The sequence below is a fragment of the Odontesthes bonariensis genome, chromosome 5, assembly GCF_027942865.1.
Source record: "Odontesthes bonariensis isolate fOdoBon6 chromosome 5, fOdoBon6.hap1, whole genome shotgun sequence".
Lineage (NCBI taxonomy): Eukaryota > Metazoa > Chordata > Actinopteri > Atheriniformes > Atherinopsidae > Odontesthes > Odontesthes bonariensis.
In genome coordinates, this window is record NC_134510.1 from 12,228,981 (window position 1) to 12,255,097 (window position 26,117).

Genomic DNA, 26,117 nt, shown 5'->3' on the forward strand with positions numbered 1-26,117 from the left:
AAAGCCCTTTCCCGTTTACTATGGTGTTAAGTGCAAACCAAGACCTTATAATCAACAATGTGCCTTTTGCTAATGATTCTGTCCTGCCCAAAGCACTGTAGAAGGTTGTGACAACACAGCTTGTTGAGCAGTGGTCAGAAGATTCTCATGCAACAAGTGTCTTGGCTGTTGTTTAACAGGGCTCCTGAGGCAAACAAAAAGTAGGCATAGCATTTGGAAGTAAGAACTCTTCGGAGGTAAAGCGGCCACAATAATCTTTAAACAAGATGATGCAGTGGCAGAATAGCAATACGACATGGTATTGCTAAGCAAGGAGTAAACTTGGGTTTCCTTGCCAGTGAAAATGTTTCTCTAGGAGAAGTCTGCAATGTCAGAAGTGGGATTTGAACCCACGCCTCCAGGGGAGACTGCGACCTGAACGCAGCGCCTTAGACCGCTCGGCCATCCTGACTACGAAAATGAATATTTGACGACACTGTCGGCGGGCCCAGGCATCATTCCAGCGAATATGTGGGTCTGCGTTGTGTTTGTGTTGAAGGGGAATATTGACGAGGCATGCAGCTTCATGGAAGACTCTCCTTCTGAGTGATGGGACTGTGATAGCAATTTTCCTGCACCTTGAAAGGGGACACCAAAATCTTATTTCACTCCTTGGCGATAGTTGTCTTTTCGTCTGACGACTGTGTCAGGCACACAGAAATTCCTCGTTAGTATAATGGACAGTATCTCCGCCTGTCACGCGTAAGATCGGGGTTCGATTCCCCGACGGGGAGAGCTTGGTCTTTTATCAGCTGCCTGCCACCAAGTGATGATTGCTTTGATACTCTCACCCATCTTCGGCCTAAATGTCAATAGCCCCCTTCAAATAGCCTAACATGAGGCCAGGTTGCTTTGGTCAAAAGCCCTTTCCCGTTTACTATGGTGTTAAGTGCAAACCAAGACCTTATAATCAACAATGTGCCTTTTGCTAATGATTCTGTCCTGCCCAAAGCACTGTAGAAGGTTGTGACAACACAGCTTGTTGAGCAGTGGTCAGAAGATTCTCATGCAACAAGTGTCTTGGCTGTTGTTTAACAGGGCTCCTGAGGCAAACAAAAAGTAGGCATAGCATTTGGAAGCAAGAACTCTTCGGAGGTAAAGCGGCCACAATAATCTTTAAACAAGATGATGCAGTGGCAGAATAGCAATACGACATGGTATTGCTAAGCAAGGAGTAAACTTGGGTTGCCTTGCCAGTGAAAATGGTTCTCTAGGAGAAGTCTGCAATGTCAGAAGTGGGATTTGAACCCACGCCTCCAGGGGAGACTGCGACCTGAACGCAGCGCCTTAGACCGCTCGGCCATCCTGACTACAAAAATGAATATTTGACGACACTGTCGGCGGGCCCAGGCATCATTCCAGCGAATATGTGGGTCTGCGTTGTGTTTGTGTTGAAGGGGAATATTGACGAGGCATGCAGCTTCATGGAAGATTCTCCTTCTGAGTGATGGGACTGTGATAGCAATTTTCCTGCACCTTGAAAGGGGACACCAAAATCTTATTTCACTCCTTGGCGATAGTTGTCTTTTCGTCTGACGACTGTGTCAGGCACACAGAAATTCCTCGTTAGTATAATGGACAGTATCTCCGCCTGTCACGCGTAAGATCGGGGTTCGATTCCCCGACGGGGAGAGCTTGGTCTTTTATCAGCTGCCTGCCACCAAGTGATGATTGCTTTGATACTCTCACCCATCTTCGGCCTAAATGTCAATAGCCCCCTTCAAATAGCCTAACATGAGGCCAGGTTGCTTTGGTCAAAAGCCCTTTCCCGTTTACTATGGTGTTAAGTGCAAACCAAGACCTTATAATCAACAATGTGCCTTTTGCTAATGATTCTGTCCTGCCCAAAGCACTGTAGAAGGTTGTGACAACACAGCTTGTTGAGCAGTGGTCAGAAGATTCTCATGCAACAAGTGTCTTGGCTGTTGTTTAACAGGGCTCCTGAGGCAAACAAAAAGTAGGCATAGCATTTGGAAGTAAGAACTCTTCGGAGGTAAAGCGGCCACAATAATCTTTAAACAAGATGATGCAGTGGCAGAATAGCAATACGACATGGTATTGCTAAGCAAGGAGTAAACTTGGGTTGCCTTGCCAGTGAAAATGTTTCTCTAGGAGAAGTCTGCAATGTCAGAAGTGGGATTTGAACCCACGCCTCCAGGGGAGACTGCGACCTGAACGCAGCGCCTTAGACCGCTCAGCCATCCTGACTACGAAAATGAATATTTGACGACACTGTCGGCGGGCCCAGGCATCATTCCAGCGAATATGTGGGTCTGCGTTGTGTTTGTGTTGAAGGGGAATATTGACGAGGCATGCAGCTTCATGGAAGACTCTCCTTCTGAGTGATGGGACTGTGATAGCAATTTTCCTGCACCTTGAAAGGGGACACCAAAATCTTATTTCACTCCTTGGCGATAGTTGTCTTTTCGTCTGACGACTGTGTCAGTCACACAGAAATTCCTCGTTAGTATAATGGACAGTATCTCCGCCTGTCACGCGTAAGATCGGGGTTCGATTCCCCGACGGGGAGAGCTTGGTCTTTTATCAGCTGCCTGCCACCAAGTGATGATTGCTTTGATACTCTCACCCATCTTCGGCCTAAATGTCAATAGCCCCCTTCAAATAGCCTAACATGAGGCCAGGTTGCTTTGGTCAAAAGCCCTTTCCCGTTTACTATGGTGTTAAGTGCAAACCAAGACCTTATAATCAACAATGTGCCTTTTGCTAATGATTCTGTCCTGCCCAAAGCACTGTAGAAGGTTGTGACAACACAGCTTGTTGAGCAGTGGTCAGAAGATTCTCATGCAACAAGTGTCTTGGCTGTTGTTTAACAGGGCTCCTGAGGCAAACAAAAAGTAGGCATAGCATTTGGAAGTAAGAACTCTTCGGAGGTAAAGCGGCCACAATAATCTTTAAACAAGATGATGCAGTGGCAGAATAGCAATACGACATGGTATTGCTAAGCAAGGAGTAAACTTGGGTTTCCTTGCCAGTGAAAATGTTTCTCTAGGAGAAGTCTGCAATGTCAGAAGTGGGATTTGAACCCACGCCTCCAGGGGAGACTGCGACCTGAACGCAGCGCCTTAGACCGCTCGGCCATCCTGACTACGAAAATGAATATTTGACGACACTGTCGGCGGGCCCAGGCATCATTCCAGCGAATATGTGGGTCTGCGTTGTGTTTGTGTTGAAGGGGAATATTGACGAGGCATGCAGCTTCATGGAAGACTCTCCTTCTGAGTGATGGGACTGTGATAGCAATTTTCCTGCACCTTGAAAGGGGACACCAAAATCTTATTTCACTCCTTGGCGATAGTTGTCTTTTCGTCTGACGACTGTGTCAGGCACACAGAAATTCCTCGTTAGTATAATGGACAGTATCTCCGCCTGTCACGCGTAAGATCGGGGTTCGATTCCCCGACGGGGAGAGCTTGGTCTTTTATCAGCTGCCTGCCACCAAGTGATGATTGCTTTGATACTCTCACCCATCTTCGGCCTAAATGTCAATAGCCCCCTTCAAATAGCCTAACATGAGGCCAGGTTGCTTTGGTCAAAAGCCCTTTCCCGTTTACTATGGTGTTAAGTGCAAACCAAGACCTTATAATCAACAATGTGCCTTTTGCTAATGATTCTGTCCTGCCCAAAGCACTGTAGAAGGTTGTGACAACACAGCTTGTTGAGCAGTGGTCAGAAGATTCTCATGCAACAAGTGTCTTGGCTGTTGTTTAACAGGGCTCCTGAGGCAAACAAAAAGTAGGCATAGCATTTGGAAGCAAGAACTCTTCGGAGGTAAAGCGGCCACAATAATCTTTAAACAAGATGATGCAGTGGCAGAATAGCAATACGACATGGTATTGCTAAGCAAGGAGTAAACTTGGGTTGCCTTGCCAGTGAAAATGGTTCTCTAGGAGAAGTCTGCAATGTCAGAAGTGGGATTTGAACCCACGCCTCCAGGGGAGACTGCGACCTGAACGCAGCGCCTTAGACCGCTCGGCCATCCTGACTACAAAAATGAATATTTGACGACACTGTCGGCGGGCCCAGGCATCATTCCAGCGAATATGTGGGTCTGCGTTGTGTTTGTGTGAAGGGGAATATTGACGAGGCATGCAGCTTCATGGAAGATTCTCCTTCTGAGTGATGGGACTGTGATAGCAATTTTCCTGCACCTTGAAAGGGGACACCAAAATCTTATTTCACTCCTTGGCGATAGTTGTCTTTTCGTCTGACGACATGTGTCAGGCACACAGAAATTCCTCGTTAGTATAATGGACAGTATCTCCGCCTGTCACGCGTAAGATCGGGGTTCGATTCCCCGACGGGGAGAGCTTGGTCTTTTATCAGCTGCCTGCCACCAAGTGATGATTGCTTTGATACTCTCACCCATCTTCGGCCTAAATGTCAATAGCCCCCTTCAAATAGCCTAACATGAGGCCAGGTTGCTTTGGTCAAAAGCCCTTTCCCGTTTACTATGGTGTTAAGTGCAAACCAAGACCTTATAATCAACAATGTGCCTTTTGCTAATGATTCTGTCCTGCCCAAAGCACTGTAGAAGGTTGTGACAACACAGCTTGTTGAGCAGTGGTCTGAAGATTCTCATGCAACAAGTGTCTTGGCTGTTGTTTAACAGGGCTCCTGAGGCAAACAAAAAGTAGGCATAGCATTTGGAAGCAAGAACTCTTCGGAGGTAAAGCGGCCACAATAATCTTTAAACAAGATGATGCAGTGGCAGAATAGCAATACGACATGGTATTGCTAAGCAAGGAGTAAACTTGGGTTTCCTTGCCAGTGAAAATGTTTCTCTAGGAGAAGTCTGCAATGTCAGAAGTGGGATTTGAACCCACGCCTCCAGGGGAGACTGCGACCTGAACGCAGCACCTTAGACCGCTCGGCCATCCTGACTACTAAAAGGAATATTTGACGACACTGTCGGCGGGCCCAGGCATCATTCCAGCGAATATGTGGGTCTGCGTTGTGTTCGTGTTGAAGAGGAATATTGACGAGGCATGCAGCTTCATGGAAGACTCTCCTTCTGAGTGATGGGACTGTGATAGCAATTTTCCTGCACCTTGAAACGGGACACCAAAATCTTATTTCACTCCTTGGCGATAGTTGTCTTTTCGTCTGACGACTGTGTCAGGCACACAGAAATTCCTCGTTAGTATAATGGACAGTATCTCCGCCTGTCACGCGGAAGATCGGGGTTCGATTCCCCGACGGGGAGAGATTGGTCTTTTATCAGCTGCCTGCCACCAAGTGATGATTGCTTTGATACTCTCACCCATCTTCGGCCTAAATGTCAATAGCCCCCTTCAAATAGCCTACTGTAGCGTGCTCTCAGGAAAGACAGAGAACGGAGATGTTTACATTAAACCTTCCCCCTTTTTCAAATGTCTTGACATCGAAAACATTTCACTGTTTATGACCCCTTTCAACGGATTACCTAAAGAAGATAACGGAGCCAGATGTGAGACCAACCAAATGGGGTCCTTTGTGTTTGAGTCTTCGCTCCCCCAGACCAGCTACGCATAATAAATTATGCAAACTGACACCTTCTGACAGAGAAACAAACCAGGCTTGCTTTTCTTTCCTGGCCTGGTACAAGGAATGTTCAACTCTCCACTTTTCTTAGAAGAATAGAATCAACCCTAATCATCCCTTTTCTTGACATAAAACTGGTGAAATTGGAACTGCATAAATCGACAGATCATTTTGAAACATTCGCCATTCTTTTACATGAAGGATTTACCGAATTATGGGATATTGGATTTAATAGAATCCCTTTCGTGGAGCCACAGCGCCCCCCAAAGGACATGGATAACGGACACTTTTCACTATGTCAGCCTAAACAACCATGGACAATTTCAACTACGGATGTTTAATGTTCTCATTATGTGCAATGCATAACATAATAGTGTTTAATTCCACAGGTATTACCCAAACAGCTGCAGATCATTCTAATTAACAGTAACCAAAAGTTGTCATACTATTTCTATCATGATAATATGAAGTATTGTATGCTGATAACTGTTCCATGTTCATATGTGTGTTTATGCCTGCTCGTATGCAACATTATTGTCTGTTAGGAACATTATGTTGTATAAATCAGTGTAACGTAGGTAAATGCGTTTGAAAGAGAGAAGTTCCCCCTTTTCTTCTCAGTAACCCCCCTTTTTAGCTTTTTGGGTTGGGGGTCAGCTGAACACTGATTGGACGAAAGCCGACATGTGATCTCCAGCTTAAAAAGAGAGGCGTGCATGAAATCGCTCTCTCCGCCCTCTCAGCCTCTCATCAAACTCTCTCATCATTTTTCTCTGTTATCCCTCACGCAACTCTTTTGTCCTCTCTCTCTGTAACTATTAATTACCATTTTTTTTAGACTTCCCCTTTCTTTTGTATAAAAGTCTGGTCCAATACACGCGAGTGTGTGCCAACTCAGCCTAGCCAAGTCGCCACTCTTCATCCAAGGACCAAGAAAGAAGAAGTCGATTCTACGTCATCCCGCTGGTTACCACGGGAACACCGCTTCGACACCAACTCGTCAGAAGGAAAGAACCACGGGACCCCTTACGCTACTACGACAAAGTAAGGTGCTGGTTTGAGATCTTTCGAAGCCGTGGATAAAATGAAAACTTTCTCTGAAAGCGACGAATGAGCAGACCTCCGCGGGCAGAAGACCGTTGGCACAATATCCGTGTTACGGACCAGATTTAGTCACATTTTTGATAGGTAACCCTGTTAGTGGCCTGCTCCTTTCTTCCCTTATATGCCCTTTTTGAGTGTCAGCCATAATTCTAATTTCTGTCTCTTTATCAATTGTTTGTACACTTATATACCTGTGCAATGTTGAATAAATGTTTTTATAACTCCATTTAAGAGCGTCACGGACAGTTACTAAAGCCGACTATCACTTCAAACAGAACTACGAATCAGAATGAGACTGATCATTAATGGGATTGAGTATTAATTAATTAATGAGATCGAGTATTAATTAATTTATAATTTAATATACCAGGATCGTAAGATTGTAACAGTTTCCTACCTGACTGTAACGTAAATCAAGATTGTAGGTAGGTGGTGCCCCGGCTATTTTCGAGGTAAATATTAATGTAACGTGTCAACGCTACACTAACATGATGCCAGGTTTCTTCGGTCAAAAGCCCTTTCCCGTTTACTATGGTGTTAAGTGCAAACCAAGACCTTATAATCAACAATGTGCCTTTTGCTAATGATTCTGTCCTGCCCAAAGCACTGTAGAAGGTTGTGACAACACAGCTTGTTGAGCAGTGGTCAGAAGATTCTCATGCAACAAGTGTCTTGGCTGTTGTTTAACAGGGCTCCTGAGGCAAACAAAAAGTAGGCATAGCATTTGGAAGCAAGAACTCTTCGGAGGTAAAGCGGCCACAATAATCTTTAAACAAGATGATGCAGTGGCAGAATAGCAATACGACATGGTATTGCTAAGCAAGGAGTAAACTTGGGTTGCCTTGCCAGTGAAAATGTTTCTCTAGGAGAAGTCTGCAATGTCAGAAGTGGGATTTGAACCCACGCCTCCAGGGGAGACTGCAACCTGAACGCAGCGCCTTAGACCGCTCGGCCATCCTGACTACTAAAAGGAATATTGGACGACACTGTCGGCGGGCCCAGGCATCATTCCAGCGAATATGTGGGTCTGCGTTGTGTTCGTGTTGAAGGGGAATATTGACGAGGCATGCAGCTTCATGGAAGACTCTCCTTCTGAGTAATGGGACTGTGATAGCAATTTTCCTGCACCTTGAAAGGGGACACCAAAATCTTATTTCACTCCTTGGCGATAGTTGTCTTTTCGTCTGACGACTGTGTCAGGCACACAGAAATTCCTCGTTAGTATAATGGACAGTATCCCCGCCTGTCACGCGGAAGATCGGGGTTCGATTCCCCGACGGGGAGAGCTGGGTCTTTTATCAGCTGCCTGCCACCAAGTGATGATTGCTTTGATACTCTCACCCATCTTCGGCCTAAATGTCAATAGCCCCCTTCAAATAGCCTAACATGAGGCCAGGTTGCTTTGGTCAAAAGCCCTTTCCCGTTTACTATGGTGTTAAGTGCAAACCAAGACCTTATAATCAACAATGTGCCTTTTGCTAATGATTCTGTCCTGCCCAAAGCACTGTAGAAGGTTGTGACAACACAGCTTGTTGAGCAGTGGTCAGAAGATTCTCATGCAACAAGTGTCTTGGCTGTTGTTTAACAGGGCTCCTGAGGCAAACAAAAAGTAGGCATAGCATTTGGAAGCAAGAACTCTTGGGAGGTAAAGCGGCCACAATAATCTTTAAACAAGATGATGCAGTGGCAGAATAGCAATACGACATGGTATTGCTAAGCAAGGAGTAAACTTGGGTTTCCTTGCCAGTGAAAATGTTTCTCTAGGAGAAGTCTGCAATGTCAGAAGTGGGCTTTGAACTCACGCCTCCAGGGGAGACTGCGACCTGAACGCAGCGCCTTAGACCGCTCGGCCATCCTGACTACTAAAAGCAATATTTGACGACACTGTCGGCGGGCCCAGGCATCATTCCAGCGAATATGTGGGTCTGCGTTGTGTTCGTGTTGAAGAGGAATATTGACGAGGCATGCAGCTTCATGGAAGACTCTCCTTCTGAGTAATGGGACTGTGATAGCAATTTTCCTGCACCTTGAAACGGGACACCAAAATCTTATTTCACTCCTTGGCGATAGTTGTCTTTTCGTCTGACGACTGTGTCAGGCACACAGAAATTCCTCGTTAGTATAATGGACAGTATCTCCGCCTGTCACGCGGAAGATCGGGGTTCAATTCCCCGACGGGGAGAGCTTGGTCTTTTATCAGCTGCCTGCCACCAAGTGATGATTGTTTTGATACTCTCACCCATCTTCGGCCTAAATGTCAATAGCCCCCTTCAAATAGCCTAACATGAGGCCAGGTTGCTTTGGTCAAAAGCCCTTTCCCGTTTACTATGGTGTTAAGTGCAAACCAAGACCTTATAATCAACAATGTGCCTTTTGCTAATGATTCTGTCCTGCCCAAAGCACTGTAGAAGGTTGTGACAACACAGCTTGTTGAGCAGTGGTCAGAAGATTCTCATGCAACAAGTGTCTTGGCTGTTGTTTAACAGGGCTCCTGAGGAAAACAAAAAGTAGGCATAGCATTTGGAAGCAAGAACTCTTGGGAGGTAAAGCGGCCACAATAATCTTTAAACAAGATGATGCAGTGGCAGAATAGCAATACGACATGGTATTGCTAAGCAAGGAGTAAACTTGGGTTTCCTTGCCAGTGAAAATGTTTCTCTAGGAGAAGTCTGCAATGTCAGAAGTGGGCTTTGAACTCACGCCTCCAGGGGAGACTGCGACCTGAACGCAGCGCCTTAGACCGCTCGGCCATCCTGACTACTAAAAGCAATATTTGACGACACTGTCGGCGGGCCCAGGCATCATTCCAGCGAATATGTGGGTCTGCGTTGTGTTCGTGTTGAAGAGGAATATTGACGAGGCATGCAGCTTCATGGAAGACTCTCCTTCTGAGTAATGGGACTGTGATAGCAATTTTCCTGCACCTTGAAACGGGACACCAAAATCTTATTTCACTCCTTGGCGATAGTTGTCTTTTCGTCTGACGACTGTGTCAGGCACACAGAAATTCCTCGTTAGTATAATGGACAGTATCTCCGCCTGTCACGCGGAAGATCGGGGTTCAATTCCCCGACGGGGAGAGCTTGGTCTTTTATCAGCTGCCTGCCACCAAGTGATGATTGTTTTGATACTCTCACCCATCTTCGGCCTAAATGTCAATAGCCCCCTTCAAATAGCCTAACATGAGGCCAGGTTGCTTTGGTCAAAAGCCCTTTCCCGTTTACTATGGTGTTAAGTGCAAACCAAGACCTTATAATCAACAATGTGCCTTTTGCTAATGATTCTGTCCTGCCCAAAGCACTGTAGAAGGTTGTGACAACACAGCTTGTTGAGCAGTGGTCAGAAGATTCTCATGCAACAAGTGTCTTGGCTGTTGTTTAACAGGGCTCCTGAGGCAAACAAAAAGTAGGCATAGCATTTGGAAGCAAGAACTCTTCGGAGGTAAAGCGGCCACAATAATCTTTAAACAAGATGATGCAGTGGCAGAATAGCAATACGACATGGTATTGCTAAGCAAGGAGTAAACTTGGGTTGCCTTGCCAGTGAAAATGTTTCTCTAGGAGAAGTCTGCAATGTCAGAAGTGAGATTTGAACCCACGCCTCCAGGGGAGACTGCGACCTGAACGCAGCGCCTTAGACCGCTCGGCCATCCTGACTACGAAAAGGAATATTTGACGACACTGTCGGCGGGCCCAGGCATCATTCCAGCGAATATGTGGGTCTGCGTTGTGTTTGTGTTGAAGGGGAATATTGACGAGGCATGCAGCTTCATGGAAGACTCTCCTTCTGAGTGATGGGACTGTGATAGCAATTTTCCTGCACCTTGAAAGGGGACACCAAAATCTTATTTCACTCCTTGGCGATAGTTGTCTTTTCGTCTGACGACTGTGTCAGTCACACAGAAATTCCTCGTTAGTATAATGGACAGTATCTCCGCCTGTCACGCGGAAGATCGGGGTTCGATTCCCCGACGGGGAGAGCTTGGTCTTTTATCAGCTGCCTGCCACCAAGTGATGATTGCTTTGATACTCTCACCCATCTTCGGCCTAAATGTCAATAGCCCCCTTCAAATAGCCTAACATGAGGCCAGGTTGCTTTGGTCAAAAGCCCTTTCCCGTTTACTATGGTGTTAAGTGCAAACCAAGACCTTATAATCAACAATGTGCCTTTTGCTAATGATTCTGTCCTGCCCAAAGCACTGTAGAAGGTTGTGACAACACAGCTTGTTGAGCAGTGGTCAGAAGATTCTCATGCAACAAGTGTCTTGGCTGTTGTTTAACAGGGCTCCTGAGGCAAACAAAAAGAAGGCATAGCATTTGGAAGCAAGAACTCTTCGGAGGTAAAGCGGCCACAATAATCTTTAAACAAGATGATGCAGTAGCAGAATAGCAATACGACATGGTATTGCTAAGCAAGGAGTAAACTTGGGTTTCCTTGCCAGTGAAAATGTTTCTCTAGGAGAAGTCTGCAATGTCAGAAGTGAGATTTGAACTCACGCCTCCAGGGGAGACTGCGACCTGAACGCAGCGCCTTAGACCGCTCGGCCATCCTGACTACTAAAAGGAATATTTGACGACACTGTCGGCGGGCCCAGGCATCATTCCAGCGAATATGTGGGTCTGCGTTGTGTTTGTGTTGAAGGGGAATATTGACGAGGCATGCAGCTTCATGGAAGACTCTCCTTCTGAGTGATGGGACTGTGATAGCAATTTTCCTGCACCTTGAAAGGGGACACCAAAATCTTATTTCACTCCTTGGCGATAGTTGTCTTTTCGTCTGACGACTGTGTCAGTCACACAGAAATTCCTCGTTAGTATAATGGACAGTATCTCCGCCTGTCACGCGGAAGATTGGGGTTCGATTCCCCGACGGGGAGAGCTTGGTCTTTTATCAGCTGCCTGCCACCAAGTGATGATTGCTTTGATACTCTCACCCATCTTCGGCCTAAATGTCAATAGCCCCCTTCAAATAGCTTAACATGAGGCCAGGTTGCTTTGGTCAAAAGCCCTTTCCCGTTTACTATGGTGTTAAGTGCAAACCAAGACCTTATAATCAACAATGTGCCTTTTGCTAATGATTCTGTCCTGCCCAAAGCACTGTAGAAGGTTGTGACAACACAGCTTGTTGAGCAGTGGTCAGAAGATTCTCATGCAACAAGTGTCTTGGCTGTTGTTTAACAGGGCTCATGAGGCAAACAAAAAGTAGGCATAGCATTTGGAAGCAAGAACTCTTCGGAGGTAAAGCGGCCACAATAATCTTTAAACAAGATGATGCAGTGGCAGAATAGCAATACGACATGGTATTGCTAAGCAAGGAGTAAACTTGGGTTTCCTTGCCAGTGAAAATGTTTCTCTAGGAGAAGTCTGCAATGTCAGAAGTGGGCTTTGAACTCACGCCTCCAGGGGAGACTGCGACCTGAACGCAGCGCCTTAGACCGCTCGGCCATCCTGACTACTAAAAGGAATATTTGACGACACTGTCGGCGGGCCCAGGCATCATTCCAGCGAATATGTGGGTCTGCGTTGTGTTCGTGTTGAAGAGGAATATTGACGAGGCATGCAGCTTCATGGAAGACTCTCCTTCTGAGTAATGGGACTGTGATAGCAATTTTCCTGCACCTTGAAACGGGACACCAAAATCTTATTTCACTCCTTGGCGATAGTTGTCTTTTCGTCTGACGACTGTGTCAGGCACACAGAAATTCCTCGTTAGTATAATGGACAGTATCTCCGCCTGTCACGCGGAAGATTGGGGTTCGATTCCCCGACGGGGAGAGCTTGGTCTTTTATCAGCTGCCTGCCACCAAGTGATGATTGTTTTGATACTCTCACCCATCTTCGGCCTAAATGTCAATAGCCCCCTTCAAATAGCCTAACATGAGGCCAGGTTGCTTTGGTCAAAAGCCCTTTCCCGTTTACTATGGTGTTAAGTGCAAACCAAGACCTTATAATCAACAATGTGCCTTTTGCTAATGATTCTGTCCTGCCCAAAGCACTGTAGAAGGTTGTGACAACACAGCTTGTTGAGTAGTGGTCAGAAGATTCTCATGCAACAAGTGTCTTGGCTGTTGTTTAACAGGGCTCCTGAGGCAAACAAAAAGTAGGCATAGCATTTGGAAGCAAGAACTCTTCGGAGGTAAAGCGGCCACAATAATCTTTAAACAAGATGATGCAGTGGCAGAATAGCAATACGACATGGTATTGCTAAGCAAGGAGTAAACTTGGGTTGCCTTGCCAGTGAAAATGTTTCTCTAGGAGAAGTCTGCAATGTCAGAAGTGAGATTTGAACCCACGCCTCCAGGGGAGACTGCGACCTGAACGCAGCGCCTTAGACCGCTCGGCCATCCTGACTACGAAAAGGAATATTTGACAACACTGTCGGCGGGCCCAGGCATCATTCCAGCGAATATGTGGGTCTGCGTTGTGTTTGTGTTGAAGGGGAATATTGACGAGGCATGCAGCTTCATGGAAGACTCTCCTTCTGAGTGATGGGACTGTGATAGCAATTTTCCTGCACCTTGAAAGGGGACACCAAAATCTTATTTCACTCCTTGGCGATAGTTGTCTTTTTGTCTGACGACTGTGTCAGTCACACAGAAATTCCTCGTTAGTATAATGGACAGTATCTCCGCCTGTCACGCGGAAGATCGGGGTTCGATTCCCCGACGCGGAGAGCTTGGTCTTTTATCAGCTGCCTGCCACCAAGTGATGATTGCTTTGATACTCTCACCCATCTTCGGCCTAAATGTCAATAGCCCCCTTCAAATAGCCTAACATGATGCCAGGTTTCTTCGGTCAAAAGCCCTTTCCCGTTTACTATGGTGTTAAGTGCAAACCAAGACCTTATAATCAACAATGTGCCTTTTGCTAATGATTCTGTCCTGCCCAAAGCACTGTAGAAGGTTGTGACAACACAGCTTGTTGAGCAGTGGTCAGAAGATTCTCATGCAACAAGTGTCTTGGCTGTTGTTTAACAGGGCTCATGAGGCAAACAAAAAGTAGGCATAGCATTTGGAAGCAAGAACTCTTCGGAGGTAAAGCGGCCACAATAATCTTTAAACAAGATGATGCAGTGGCAGAATAGCAATACGACATGGTATTGCTAAGCAAGGAGTAAACTTGGGTTGCCTTGCCAGTGAAAATGTTTCTCTAGGAGAAGTCTGCAATGTCAGAAGTGGGATTTGAACCCACGCCTCCAGGGGAGACTGCGACCTGAACGCAGCGCCTTAGACCGCTCGGTCATCCTGACTACTAAAAGGAATATTTGACGACACTGTCGGCGGGCCCAGGCATCATTCCAGCGAATATGTGGGTCTGCGTTGTGTTCGTGTTGAAGGGGAATATTGACGAGGCATGCAGCTTCATGGAAGACTCTCCTTCTGAGTAATGGGACTGTGATAGCAATTTTCCTGCACCTTGAAACGGGACACCAAAATCTTATTTCACTCCTTGGCGATAGTTGTCTTTTCGTCTGACGACTGTGTCAGGTACACAGAAATTCCTCGTTAGTATAATGGACAGTATCTCCGCCTGTCACGCGGAAGATCGGGGTTCGATTCCCCGACGGGGAGAGCTTGGTCTTTTATCAGCTGCCTGCCACCAAGTGATGATTGTTTTGATACTCTCACCCATCTTCGGCCTAAATGTCAATAGCCCCCTTCAAATAGCTTAACATGAGGCCAGGTTGCTTTGGTCAAAAGCCCTTTCCCGTTTACTATGGTGTTAAGTGCAAACCAAGACCTTATAATCAACAATGTGCCTTTTGCTAATGATTCTGTCCTGCCCAAAGCACTGTAGAAGGTTGTGACAACACAGCTTGTTGAGCAGTGGTCAGAAGATTCTCATGCAACAAGTGTCTTGGCTGTTGTTTAACAGGGCTCCTGAGGCAAACAAAAAGAAGGCATAGCATTTGGAAGCAAGAACTCTTCGGAGGTAAAGCGGCCACAATAATCTTTAAACAAGATGATGCAGTGGCAGAATAGCAATACGAAATGGTATTGCTAAGCAAGGAGTAAACTTGGGTTGCCTTGCCAGTGAAAATGTTTCTCTAGGAGAAGTCTGCAATGTCAGAAGTGGGATTCGAACCCACGCCTCCAGGGGAGACTGCGACCTGAACGCAGCGCCTTAGACCGCTCGGCCATCCTGACTACGAAAAGGAATATTTGACGACACTGTCGGCGGGCCCAGGCATCATTCCAGCGAATATGTGGGTCTGCGTTGTGTTTGTGTTGAAGGGGAATATTGACGAGGCATGCAGCTTCAGGGAAGACTCTCCTTCTGAGTGATGGGACTGCGATAGCAATTTTCCTGCACCTTGAAAGGGGACACCAAAATCTTATTTCACTCCTTGGCGATAGTTGTCTTTTCATCTGACGACTGTGTCAGTCACACAGAAATTCCTCGTTGGTATAATGGACAGTATCTCCGCCTGTCACGCGGAAGATCGGGGTTTGATTCCCCGACGGGGAGAGCTTGGTCTTTTATCAGCTGCCTGCCACCAAGTGATGATTGTTTTGATACTCTCACCCATCTTCGGCCTAAATGTCAATAGCCCCCTTCAAATAGCCTAACATGAGGCCAGGTTGCTTTGGTCAAAAGCCCTTTCCCGTTTACTATGGTGTTAAGTGCAAACCAAGACCTTATAATCAACAATGTGCCTTTTGCTAATGATTCTGTCCTGCCCAAAGCACTGTAGAAGGTTGTGACAACACAGCTTGTTGAGCAGTGGTCAGAAGATTCTCATGCAACAAGTGTCTTGGCTGTTGTTTAACAGGGCTCCTGAGGAAAACAAAAAGTAGGCATAGCATTTGGAAGCAAGAACTCTTCGGAGGTAAAGCGGCCACAATAATCTTTAAACAAGATGATGCAGTGGCAGAATAGCAATACGACATGGTATTGCTAAGCAAGGAGTAAACTTGGGTTTCCTTGCCAGTGAAAATGTTTCTCTAGGAGAAGTCTGCAATGTCAGAAGTGGGCTTTGAACTCACGCCTCAAGGGGAGACTGCGACCTGAACGCAGCGCCTTAGACCGCTCGGCCATCCTGACTACTAAAAGCAATATTTGACGACACTGTCGGCGGGCCCAGGCATCATTCCAGCGAATATGTGGGTCTGCGTTGTGTTCGTGTTGAAGAGGAATATTGACGAGGCATGCAGCTTCATGGAAGACTCTCCTTCTGAGTAATGGGACTGTGATAGCAATTTTCCTGCACCTTGAAACGGGACACCAAAATCTTATTTCACTCCTTGGCGATAGTTGTCTTTTCGTCTGACGACTGTGTCAGGCACACAGAAATTCCTCGTTAGTATAATGGACAGTATCTCCGCCTGTCACGCGGAAGATCGGGGTTCGATTCCCCGACGGGGAGAGCTTGGTCTTTTATCAGCTGCCTGCCACCAAGTGATGATTGCTTTGATACTCTCACCCATCTTCGGCCTAAATGTCAATAGCCCCCTTCAAATAGCCTAACATGATGCCAGGTTTCTTCGGTCAAAAGCCCTTTCCCGTTTACTATGGTGTTAAGTGCAAACCAAGACCTTATAATCAACAATGTGCCTTTTGCTAATGATTCTGTCCTGCCCAAAGCACTGTAGAAGGTTGTGACAACACAGCTTGTTGAGCAGTGGTCAGAAGATTCTCATGCAACAAGTGTCTTGGCTGTTGTTTAACAGGGCTCATGAGGCAAACAAAAAGTAGGCATAGCATTTGGAAGCAAGAACTCTTCGGAGGTAAAGCGGCCACAATAATCTTTAAACAAGATGATGCAGTGGCAGAATAGCAATACGACATGGTATTGCTAAGCAAGGAGTAAACTTGGGTTGCCTTGCCAGTGAAAATGTTTCTCTAGGAGAAGTCTGCAATGTCAGAAGTGGGATTTGAACCCACGCCTCCAGGGGAGACTGCGACCTGAACGCAGCGCCTTAGACCGCTCGGCCATCCTGACTACTAAAAGGAATATTGGACGACACTGTCGGCGGGCCCAGGCATCATTCCAGCGAATATGTGGGTCTGCGTTGTGTTCGTGTTGAAGGGGAATATTGACGAGGCATGCAGCTTCATGGAAGACTCTCCTTCTGAGTAATGGGACTGTGATAGCAATTTTCCTGCACCTTGAAACGGGACACCAAAATCTTATTTCACTCCTTGGCGATAGTTGTCTTTTCGTCTGACGACTGTGTCAGGTACACAGAAATTCCTCGTTAGTATAATGGACAGTATCTCCGCCTGTCACGCGGAAGATCGGGGTTCGATTCCCCGACGGGGAGAGCTTGGTCTTTTATCAGCTGCCTGCCACCAAGTGATGATTGTTTTGATACTCTCACCCATCTTCGGCCTAAATGTCAATAGCCCCCTTCAAATAGCTTAACATGAGGCCAGGTTGCTTTGGTCAAAAGCCCTTTCCCGTTTACTATGGTGTTAAGTGCAAACCAAGACCTTATAATCAACAATATGCCTTTTGCTAATGATTCTGTCCTGCCCAAAGCACTGTAGAAGGTTGTGACAACACAGCTTGTTGAGCAGTGGTCAGAAGATTCTCATGCAACAAGTGTCTTGGCTGTTGTTTAACAGGGCTCCTGAGGCAAACAAAAAGAAGGCATAGCATTTGGAAGCAAGAACTCTTCGGAGGTAAAGCGGCCACAATAATCTTTAAACAAGATGATGCAGTGGCAGAATAGCAATACGAAATGGTATTGCTAAGCAAGGAGTAAACTTGGGTTGCCTTGCCAGTGAAAATGTTTCTCTAGGAGAAGTCTGCAATGTCAGAAGTGGGATTCGAACCCACGCCTCCAGGGGAGACTGCGACCTGAACGCAGCGCCTTAGACCGCTCGGCCATCCTGACTACGAAAAGGAATATTTGACGACACTGTCGGCGGGCCCAGGCATCATTCCAGCGAATATGTGGGTCTGCGTTGTGTTCGTGTTGAAGAGGAATATTGACGAGGCATGCAGCTTCATGGAAGACTCTCCTTCTGAGTAATGGGACTGTGATAGCAATTTTCCTGCACCTTGAAACGGGACACCAAAATCTTATTTCACTCCTTGGCGATAGTTGTCTTTTCGTCTGACGACTGTGTCAGGCACACAGAAATTCCTCGTTAGTATAATGGACAGTATCTCCGCCTGTCACGCGGAAGATCGGGGTTCGATTCCCCGACGGGGAGAGCTTGGTCTTTTATCAGCTGCCTGCCACCAAGTGATGATTGTTTTGATACTCTCACCCATCTTCGGCCTAAATGTCAATAGCCCCCTTCAAATAGCCTAACATGAGGCCAGGTTGCTTTGGTCAAAAGCCCTTTCCCGTTTACTATGGTGTTAAGTGCAAACCAAGACCTTATAATCAACAATGTGCCTTTTGCTAATGATTCTGTCCTGCCCAAAGCACTGTAGAAGGTTGTGACAACACAGCTTGTTGAGCAGTGGTCAGAAGATTCTCATGCAACAAGTGTCTTGGCTGTTGTTTAACAGGGCTCCTGAGGCAAACAAAAAGTAGGCATAGGATTTGGAAGCAAGAACTCTTCGGAGGTAAAGCGGCCACAATAATCTTTAAACAAGATGATGCAGTGGCAGAATAGCAATACGACATGGTATTGCTAAGCAAGGAGTAAACTTGGGTTTCCTTGCCAGTGAAAATGTTTCTCTAGGAGAAGTCTGCAATGTCAGAAGTGGGCTTTGAACTCACGCCTCCAGGGGAGACTGCGACCTGAACGCAGCGCCTTAGACCGCTCGGCCATCCTGACTACTAAAAGCAATATTTGACGACACTGTCGGCGGGCCCAGGCATCATTCCAGCGAATATGTGGGTCTGCGTTGTGTTCGTGTTGAAGAGGAATATTGACGAGGCATGCAGCTTCATGGAAGACTCTCCTTCTGAGTAATGGGACTGTGATAGCAATTTTCCTGCACCTTGAAACGGGACACCAAAATCTTATTTCACTCCTTGGCGATAGTTGTCTTTTCGTCTGACGACTGTGTCAGGCACACAGAAATTCCTCGTTAGTATAATGGACAGTATCTCCGCCTGTCACGCGGAAGATCGGGGTTCGATTCCCAGACGGGGAGAGCTTGGTCTTTTATCAGCTGCCTGCCACCAAGTGATGATTGTTTTGATACTCTCACCCATCTTCGGCCTAAATGTCAATAGCCCCCTTCAAATAGCCTAACATGAGGCCAGGTTGCTTTGGTCAAAAGCCCTTTCCCGTTTACTATGGTGTTAAGTGCAAACCAAGACCTTATAATCAACAATGTGCCTTTTGCTAATGATTCTGTCCTGCCCAAAGCACTGTAGAAGGTTGTGACAACACAGCTTGTTGAGCAGTGGTCAGAAGATTCTCATGCAACAAGTGTCTTGGCTGTTGTTTAACAGGGCTCCTGAGGCAAACAAAAAGTAGGCATAGCATTTGGAAGCAAGAACTCTTCGGAGGTAAAGCGGCCACAATAATCTTTAAACAAGATGATGCAGTGGCAGAATAGCAATACGACATGGTATTGCTAAGCAAGGAGTAAACTTGGGTTGCCTTGCCAGTGAAAATGTTTCTCTAGGAGAAGTCTGCAATGTCAGAAGTGAGATTTGAACCCACGCCTCCAGGGGAGACTGCGACCTGAACGCAGCGCCTTAGACCGCTCGGCCATCCTGACTACGAAAAGGAATATTTGACGACACTGTCGGCGGGCCCAGGCATCATTCCAGCGAATATGTGGGTCTGCGTTGTGTTTGTGTTGAAGGGGAATATTGACGAGGCATGCAGCTTCATGGAAGACTCTCCTTCTGAGTGATGGGACTGTGATAGCAATTTTCCTGCACCTTGAAAGGGGACACCAAAATCTTATTTCACTCCTTGGCGATAGTTGTCTTTTCGTCTGACGACTGTGTCAGTCACACAGAAATTCCTCGTTAGTATAATGGACAGTATCTCCGCCTGTCACGCGGAAGATCGGGGTTCGATTCCCCGACGGGGAGAGCTTGGTCTTTTATCAGCTGCCTGCCACCAAGTGATGATTGCTTTGATACTCTCACCCATCTTCGGCCTAAATGTCAATAGCCCCCTTCAAATAGCCTAACATGAGGCCAGGTTGCTTTGGTCAAAAGCCCTTTCCCGTTTACTATGGTGTTAAGTGCAAACCAAGACCTTATAATCAACAATGTGCCTTTTGCTAATGATTCTGTCCTGCCCAAAGCACTGTAGAAGGTTGTGACAACACAGCTTGTTGAGCAGTGGTCAGAAGATTCTCATGCAACAAGTGTCTTGGCTGTTGTTTAACAGGGCTCCTGAGGCAAACAAAAAGTAGGCATAGCATTTGGAAGCAAGAACTCTTCGGAGGTAAAGCGGCCACAATAATCTTTAAACAAGATGATGCAGTGGCAGAATAGCAATACGACATGGTATTGCTAAGCAAGGAGTAAACTTGGGTTGCCTTGCCAGTGAAAATGTTTCTCTAGGAGAAGTCTGCAATGTCAGAAGTGAGATTTGAACCCACGCCTCCAGGGGAGACTGCGACCTGAACGCAGCGCCTTAGACCGCTCGGCCATCCTGACTACTAAAAGGAATATTTGACGACACTGTCGGCGGGCCCAGGCATCATTCCAGCGAATATGTGGGTCTGCGTTGTGTTTGTGTTGAAGGGGAATATTGACGAGGCATGCAGCTTCATGGAAGACTCTCCTTCTGAGTGATGGGACTGTGATAGCAATTTTCCTGCACCTTGAAAGGGGACACCAAAATTTTATTTCACTCCTTGGCGATAGTTGTCTTTTCGTCTGACGACTGTGTCAGTCACACAGAAATTCCTCGTTAGTATAATGGACAGTATCTCCGCCTGTCACGCGGAAGATCGGGGTTCGATTCCCCGACGGGGAGAGCTTGGTCTTTTATCAGCTGCCTGCCACCAAGTGATGATTGCTTTGATACTCTCACCCATCTTCGGCCTAAATGTCAATAGCCCCCTTCAAATAGCTTAACATGAGGCCAGGTTGCTTTGGTCAAAAGCCCTTTCCCGTTTACTATGGTGTTAAGTGCAAACCAAGACCTTATAATCAACAATGTGCCTTTTGCTAATGATTCTGTCCTGCCCAAAGCACTGTAGAAGGTTGTGACAACACAGCTTGTTGAGCAGTGGTCAGAAGATTCTCATGCAACAAGTGTCTTGGCTGTTGTTTAACAGGGCTCCTGAGGCAAACAAAAAGAAGGCATAGCATTTGGAAGCAAGAACTCTTCGGAGGTAAAGCGGCCACAATAATCTTTAAACAAGATGATGCAGTGGCAGAATAGCAATACGAAATGGTATTGCTAAGCAAGGAGTAAACTTGGGTTGCCTTGCCAGTGAAAATGTTTCTCTAGGAGAAGTCTGCAATGTCAGAAGTGGGATTCGAACCCACGCCTCCAGGGGAGACTGCGACCTGAACGCAGCGCCTTAGACCGCTCGGCCATCCTGACTACGAAAAGGAATATTTGACGACACTGTCGGCGGGCCCAGGCATCATTCCAGCGAATATGTGGGTCTGCGTTGTGTTTGTGTTGAAGGGGAATATTGACGAGGCATGCAGCTTCAGGGAAGACTCTCCTTCTGAGTGATGGGACTGCGATAGCAATTTTCCTGCACCTTGAAAGGGGACACCAAAATCTTATTTCACTCCTTGGCGATAGTTGTCTTTTCATCTGACGACTGTGTCAGTCACACAGAAATTCCTCGTTGGTATAATGGACAGTATCTCCGCCTGTCACGCGGAAGATCGGGGTTTGATTCCCCGACGGGGAGAGCTTGGTCTTTTATCAGCTGCCTGCCACCAAGTGATGATTGTTTTGATACTCTCACCCATCTTCGGCCTAAATGTCAATAGCCCCCTTCAAATAGCCTAACATGAGGCCAGGTTGCTTTGGTCAAAAGCCCTTTCCCGTTTACTATGGTGTTAAGTGCAAACCAAGACCTTATAATCAACAATGTGCCTTTTGCTAATGATTCTGTCCTGCCCAAAGCACTGTAGAAGGTTGTGACAACACAGCTTGTTGAGCAGTGGTCAGAAGATTCTCATGCAACAAGTGTCTTGGCTGTTGTTTAACAGGGCTCCTGAGGAAAACAAAAAGTAGGCATAGCATTTGGAAGCAAGAACTCTTCGGAGGTAAAGCGGCCACAATAATCTTTAAACAAGATGATGCAGTGGCAGAATAGCAATACGACATGGTATTGCTAAGCAAGGAGTAAACTTGGGTTTCCTTGCCAGTGAAAATGTTTCTCTAGGAGAAGTCTGCAATGTCAGAAGTGGGATTTGAACCCACGCCTCCAGGGGAGACTGCGACCTGAACGCAGCGCCTTAGACCGCTCGGCCATCCTGACTACTAAAAGCAATATTTGACGACACTGTCGGCGGGCCCAGGCATCATTCCAGCGAATATGTGGGTCTGCGTTGTGTTCGTGTTGAAGAGGAATATTGACGAGGCATGCAGCTTCATGGAAGACTCTCCTTCTGAGTAATGGGACTGTGATAGCAATTTTCCTGCACCTTGAAACGGGACACCAAAATCTTATTTCACTCCTTGGCGATAGTTGTCTTTTCGTCTGACGACTGTGTCAGGCACACAGAAATTCCTCGTTAGTATAATGGACAGTATCTCCGCCTGTCACGCGGAAGATCGGGGTTCGATTCCCCGACGGGGAGAGCTTGGTCTTTTATCAGCTGCCTGCCACTAAGTGATGATTGTTTTGATACTCTCACCCATCTTCGGCCTAAATGTCAATAGCCCCCTTCAAATAGCCTAACATGAGGCCAGGTTGCTTTGGTCAAAAGCCCTTTCCCGTTTACTATGGTGTTAAGTGCAAACCAAGACCTTATAATCAACAATGTGCCTTTTGCTAATGATTCTGTCCTGCCCAAAGCACTGTAGAAGGTTGTGACAACACAGCTTGTTGAGCAGTGGTCAGAAGATTCTCATGCAACAAGTGTCTTGGCTGTTGTTTAACAGGGCTCCTGAGGCAAACAAAAAGTAGGCATAGCATTTGGAAGCAAGAACTCTTCGGAGGTAAAGCGGCCACAATAATCTTTAAACAAGATGATGCAGTGGCAGAATAGCAATACGACATGGTATTGCTAAGCAAGGAGTAAACTTGGGTTGCCTTGCCAGTGAAAATGTTTCTCTAGGAGAAGTCTGCAATGTCAGAAGTGAGATTTGAACCCACGCCTCCAGGGGAGACTGCGACCTGAACGCAGCGCCTTAGACCGCTCGGCCATCCTGACTACGAAAAGGAATATTTGACGACACTGTCGGCGGGCCCAGGCATCATTCCAGCGAATATGTGGGTCTGCGTTGTGTTTGTGTTGAAGGGGAATATTGACGAGGCATGCAGCTTCATGGAAGACTCTCCTTCTGAGTGATGGGACTGTGATAGCAATTTTCCTGCACCTTGAAAGGGGACACCAAAATCTTATTTCACTCCTTGGCGATAGTTGTCTTTTCGTCTGACGACTGTGTCAGTCACACAGAAATTCCTCGTTAGTATAATGGACAGTATCTCCGCCTGTCACGCGGAAGATCGGGGTTCGATTCCCCGACGGGGAGAGCTTGGTCTTTTATCAGCTGCCTGCCACCAAGTGATGATTGCTTTGATACTCTCACCCATCTTCGGCCTAAATGTCAATAGCCCCCTTCAAATAGCCTAACATGAGGCCAGGTTGCTTTGGTCAAAAGCCCTTTCCCGTTTACTATGGTGTTAAGTGCAAACCAAGACCTTATAATCAACAATGTGCCTTTTGCTAATGATTCTGTCCTGCCCAAAGCACTGTAGAAGGTTGTGACAACACAGCTTGTTGAGCAGTGGTCAGAAGATTCTCATGCAACAAGTGTCTTGGCTGTTGTTTAACAGGGCTCCTGAGGCAAACAAAAAGTAGGCATAGCATTTGGAAGCAAGAACTCTTCGGAGGTAAAGCGGCCACAATAATCTTTAAACAAGATGATGCAGTGGCAGAATAGCAATACGACATGGTATTGCTAAGCAAGGAGTAAACTTGGGTTTCCTTGCCAGTGAAAATGTTTCTCTAGGAGAAGTCTGCAATGTCAGAAGTGAGATTTGAACCCACGCCTCCAGGGGAGACTGCGACCTGAACGCAGCGCCTTAGACCGCTCGGCCATCCTGACTACTAAAAGGAATATTTGACGACACTGTCGGCGGGCCCAGGCATCATTCCAGCGAATATGTGGGTCTGCGTTGTGTTTGTGTTGAAGGGGAATATTGACGAGGCATGCAGCTTCATGGAAGACTCTCCTTCTGAGTGATGGGACTGTGATAGCAATTTTCCTGCACCTTGAAAGGGGACACCAAAATCTTATTTCACTCCTTGGCGATAGTTGTCTTTTCGTCTGACGACTGTGTCAGTCACACAGAAATTCCTCGTTAGTATAATGGACAGTATCTCCGCCTGTCACGCGGAAGATTGGGGTTCGATTCCCCGACGGGGAGAGCTTGGTCTTTTATCAGCTGCCTGCCACCAAGTGATGATTGCTTTGATACTCTCACCCATCTTCGGCCTAAATGTCAATAGCCCCCTTCAAATAGCTTAACATGAGGCCAGGTTGCTTTGGTCAAAAGCCCTTTCCCGTTTACTATGGTGTTAAGTGCAAACCAAGACCTTATAATCAACAATGTGCCTTTTGCTAATGATTCTGTCCTGCCCAAAGCACTGTAGAAGGTTGTGACAACACAGCTTGTTGAGCAGTGGTCAGAAGATTCTCATGCAACAAGTGTCTTGGCTGTTGTTTAACAGGGCTCCTGAGGCAAACAAAAAGAAGGCATAGCATTTGGAAGCAAGAACTCTTCGGAGGTAAAGCGGCCACAATAATCTTTAAACAAGATGATGCAGTGGCAGAATAGCAATACGAAATGGTATTGCTAAGCAAGGAGTAAACTTGGGTTGCCTTGCCAGTGAAAATGTTTCTCTAGGAGAAGTCTGCAATGTCAGAAGTGGGATTCGAACCCACGCCTCCAGGGGAGACTGCGACCTGAACGCAGCGCCTTAGACCGCTCGGCCATCCTGACTACGAAAAGGAATATTTGACGACACTGTCGGCGGGCCCAGGCATCATTCCAGCGAATATGTGGGTCTGCGTTGTGTTTGTGTTGAAGGGGAATATTGACGAGGCATGCAGCTTCAGGGAAGACTCTCCTTCTGAGTGATGGGACTGCGATAGCAATTTTCCTGCACCTTGAAAGGGGACACCAAAATCTTATTTCACTCCTTGGCGATAGTTGTCTTTTCATCTGACGACTGTGTCAGTCACACAGAAATTCCTCGTTGGTATAATGGACAGTATCTCCGCCTGTCACGCGGAAGATCGGGGTTTGATTCCCCGACGGGGAGAGCTTGGTCTTTTATCAGCTGCCTGCCACCAAGTGATGATTGTTTTGATACTCTCACCCATCTTCGGCCTAAATGTCAATAGCCCCCTTCAAATAGCCTAACATGAGGCCAGGTTGCTTTGGTCAAAAGCCCTTTCCCGTTTACTATGGTGTTAAGTGCAAACCAAGACCTTATAATCAACAATGTGCCTTTTGCTAATGATTCTGTCCTGCCCAAAGCACTGTAGAAGGTTGTGACAACACAGCTTGTTGAGCAGTGGTCAGAAGATTCTCATGCAACAAGTGTCTTGGCTGTTGTTTAACAGGGCTCCTGAGGAAAACAAAAAGTAGGCATAGCATTTGGAAGCAAGAACTCTTCGGAGGTAAAGCGGCCACAATAATCTTTAAACAAGATGATGCAGTGGCAGAATAGCAATACGACATGGTATTGCTAAGCAAGGAGTAAACTTGGGTTTCCTTGCCAGTGAAAATGTTTCTCTAGGAGAAGTCTGCAATGTCAGAAGTGGGATTTGAACCCACGCCTCCAGGGGAGACTGCGACCTGAACGCAGCGCCTTAGACCGCTCGGCCATCCTGACTACTAAAAGCAATATTTGACGACACTGTCGGCGGGCCCAGGCATCATTCCAGCGAATATGTGGGTCTGCGTTGTGTTCGTGTTGAAGAGGAATATTGACGAGGCATGCAGCTTCATGGAAGACTCTCCTTCTGAGTAATGGGACTGTGATAGCAATTTTCCTGCACCTTGAAACGGGACACCAAAATCTTATTTCACTCCTTGGCGATAGTTGTCTTTTCGTCTGACGACTGTGTCAGGCACACAGAAATTCCTCGTTAGTATAATGGACAGTATCTCCGCCTGTCACGCGGAAGATCGGGGTTCGATTCCCTGACGGGGAGAGCTTGGTCTTTTATCAGCTGCCTGCCACTAAGTGATGATTGTTTTGATACTCTCACCCATCTTCGGCCTAAATGTCAATAGCCCCCTTCAAATAGCCTAACATGAGGCCAGGTTGCTTTGGTCAAAAGCCCTTTCCCGTTTACTATGGTGTTAAGTGCAAACCAAGACCTTATAATCAACAATGTGCC

General features: G+C 46.6%; 22 non-coding genes across 22 annotated transcripts; 10 read left to right on the forward strand and 12 right to left on the reverse strand.

The window, feature by feature from the left end:
* Positions 1-368: 368 nt before the first annotated feature.
* Positions 369-451, reverse strand: trnal-cag (transfer RNA leucine (anticodon CAG)). Its single transcript has one exon. It is a non-coding gene; the product is annotated as a tRNA-Leu (tRNA).
* An 815-nt stretch (positions 452-1,266) lies between these two features.
* Positions 1,267-1,349, reverse strand: trnal-cag (transfer RNA leucine (anticodon CAG)). Its single transcript has one exon. It is a non-coding gene; the product is annotated as a tRNA-Leu (tRNA).
* Positions 1,350-3,062: 1,713 nt separating this feature from the next.
* On the reverse strand, positions 3,063-3,145 carry trnal-cag (transfer RNA leucine (anticodon CAG)). The gene has a single exon. It is a non-coding gene; the product is annotated as a tRNA-Leu (tRNA).
* An 815-nt stretch (positions 3,146-3,960) lies between these two features.
* trnal-cag (transfer RNA leucine (anticodon CAG)) lies at positions 3,961-4,043 on the reverse strand. Its single transcript has one exon. It is a non-coding gene; the product is annotated as a tRNA-Leu (tRNA).
* Positions 4,044-4,858: 815 nt separating this feature from the next.
* trnal-cag (transfer RNA leucine (anticodon CAG)) lies at positions 4,859-4,941 on the reverse strand. Its single transcript has one exon. It is a non-coding gene; the product is annotated as a tRNA-Leu (tRNA).
* A 250-nt stretch (positions 4,942-5,191) lies between these two features.
* On the forward strand, positions 5,192-5,263 carry trnad-guc (transfer RNA aspartic acid (anticodon GUC)). Its single transcript has one exon. It is a non-coding gene; the product is annotated as a tRNA-Asp (tRNA).
* A 5,327-nt stretch (positions 5,264-10,590) lies between these two features.
* trnad-guc (transfer RNA aspartic acid (anticodon GUC)) lies at positions 10,591-10,662 on the forward strand. The gene has a single exon. It is a non-coding gene; the product is annotated as a tRNA-Asp (tRNA).
* A 3,520-nt stretch (positions 10,663-14,182) lies between these two features.
* Positions 14,183-14,254, forward strand: trnad-guc (transfer RNA aspartic acid (anticodon GUC)). Its single transcript has one exon. It is a non-coding gene; the product is annotated as a tRNA-Asp (tRNA).
* A 493-nt stretch (positions 14,255-14,747) lies between these two features.
* trnal-cag (transfer RNA leucine (anticodon CAG)) lies at positions 14,748-14,830 on the reverse strand. The gene has a single exon. It is a non-coding gene; the product is annotated as a tRNA-Leu (tRNA).
* Positions 14,831-15,978: 1,148 nt separating this feature from the next.
* Positions 15,979-16,050, forward strand: trnad-guc (transfer RNA aspartic acid (anticodon GUC)). The gene has a single exon. It is a non-coding gene; the product is annotated as a tRNA-Asp (tRNA).
* Positions 16,051-16,543: 493 nt separating this feature from the next.
* trnal-cag (transfer RNA leucine (anticodon CAG)) lies at positions 16,544-16,626 on the reverse strand. The gene has a single exon. It is a non-coding gene; the product is annotated as a tRNA-Leu (tRNA).
* Positions 16,627-16,876: 250 nt separating this feature from the next.
* Positions 16,877-16,948, forward strand: trnad-guc (transfer RNA aspartic acid (anticodon GUC)). Its single transcript has one exon. It is a non-coding gene; the product is annotated as a tRNA-Asp (tRNA).
* Positions 16,949-17,441: 493 nt separating this feature from the next.
* On the reverse strand, positions 17,442-17,524 carry trnal-cag (transfer RNA leucine (anticodon CAG)). Its single transcript has one exon. It is a non-coding gene; the product is annotated as a tRNA-Leu (tRNA).
* Positions 17,525-17,774: 250 nt separating this feature from the next.
* On the forward strand, positions 17,775-17,846 carry trnad-guc (transfer RNA aspartic acid (anticodon GUC)). Its single transcript has one exon. It is a non-coding gene; the product is annotated as a tRNA-Asp (tRNA).
* Positions 17,847-19,570: 1,724 nt separating this feature from the next.
* trnad-guc (transfer RNA aspartic acid (anticodon GUC)) lies at positions 19,571-19,642 on the forward strand. Its single transcript has one exon. It is a non-coding gene; the product is annotated as a tRNA-Asp (tRNA).
* An 826-nt stretch (positions 19,643-20,468) lies between these two features.
* Positions 20,469-20,540, forward strand: trnad-guc (transfer RNA aspartic acid (anticodon GUC)). Its single transcript has one exon. It is a non-coding gene; the product is annotated as a tRNA-Asp (tRNA).
* A 493-nt stretch (positions 20,541-21,033) lies between these two features.
* trnal-cag (transfer RNA leucine (anticodon CAG)) lies at positions 21,034-21,116 on the reverse strand. The gene has a single exon. It is a non-coding gene; the product is annotated as a tRNA-Leu (tRNA).
* An 815-nt stretch (positions 21,117-21,931) lies between these two features.
* Positions 21,932-22,014, reverse strand: trnal-cag (transfer RNA leucine (anticodon CAG)). Its single transcript has one exon. It is a non-coding gene; the product is annotated as a tRNA-Leu (tRNA).
* Positions 22,015-22,264: 250 nt separating this feature from the next.
* Positions 22,265-22,336, forward strand: trnad-guc (transfer RNA aspartic acid (anticodon GUC)). Its single transcript has one exon. It is a non-coding gene; the product is annotated as a tRNA-Asp (tRNA).
* An 826-nt stretch (positions 22,337-23,162) lies between these two features.
* Positions 23,163-23,234, forward strand: trnad-guc (transfer RNA aspartic acid (anticodon GUC)). The gene has a single exon. It is a non-coding gene; the product is annotated as a tRNA-Asp (tRNA).
* A 1,391-nt stretch (positions 23,235-24,625) lies between these two features.
* On the reverse strand, positions 24,626-24,708 carry trnal-cag (transfer RNA leucine (anticodon CAG)). Its single transcript has one exon. It is a non-coding gene; the product is annotated as a tRNA-Leu (tRNA).
* Positions 24,709-25,523: 815 nt separating this feature from the next.
* On the reverse strand, positions 25,524-25,606 carry trnal-cag (transfer RNA leucine (anticodon CAG)). Its single transcript has one exon. It is a non-coding gene; the product is annotated as a tRNA-Leu (tRNA).
* Between the last annotated feature and the right edge of the window lie 511 nt (positions 25,607-26,117).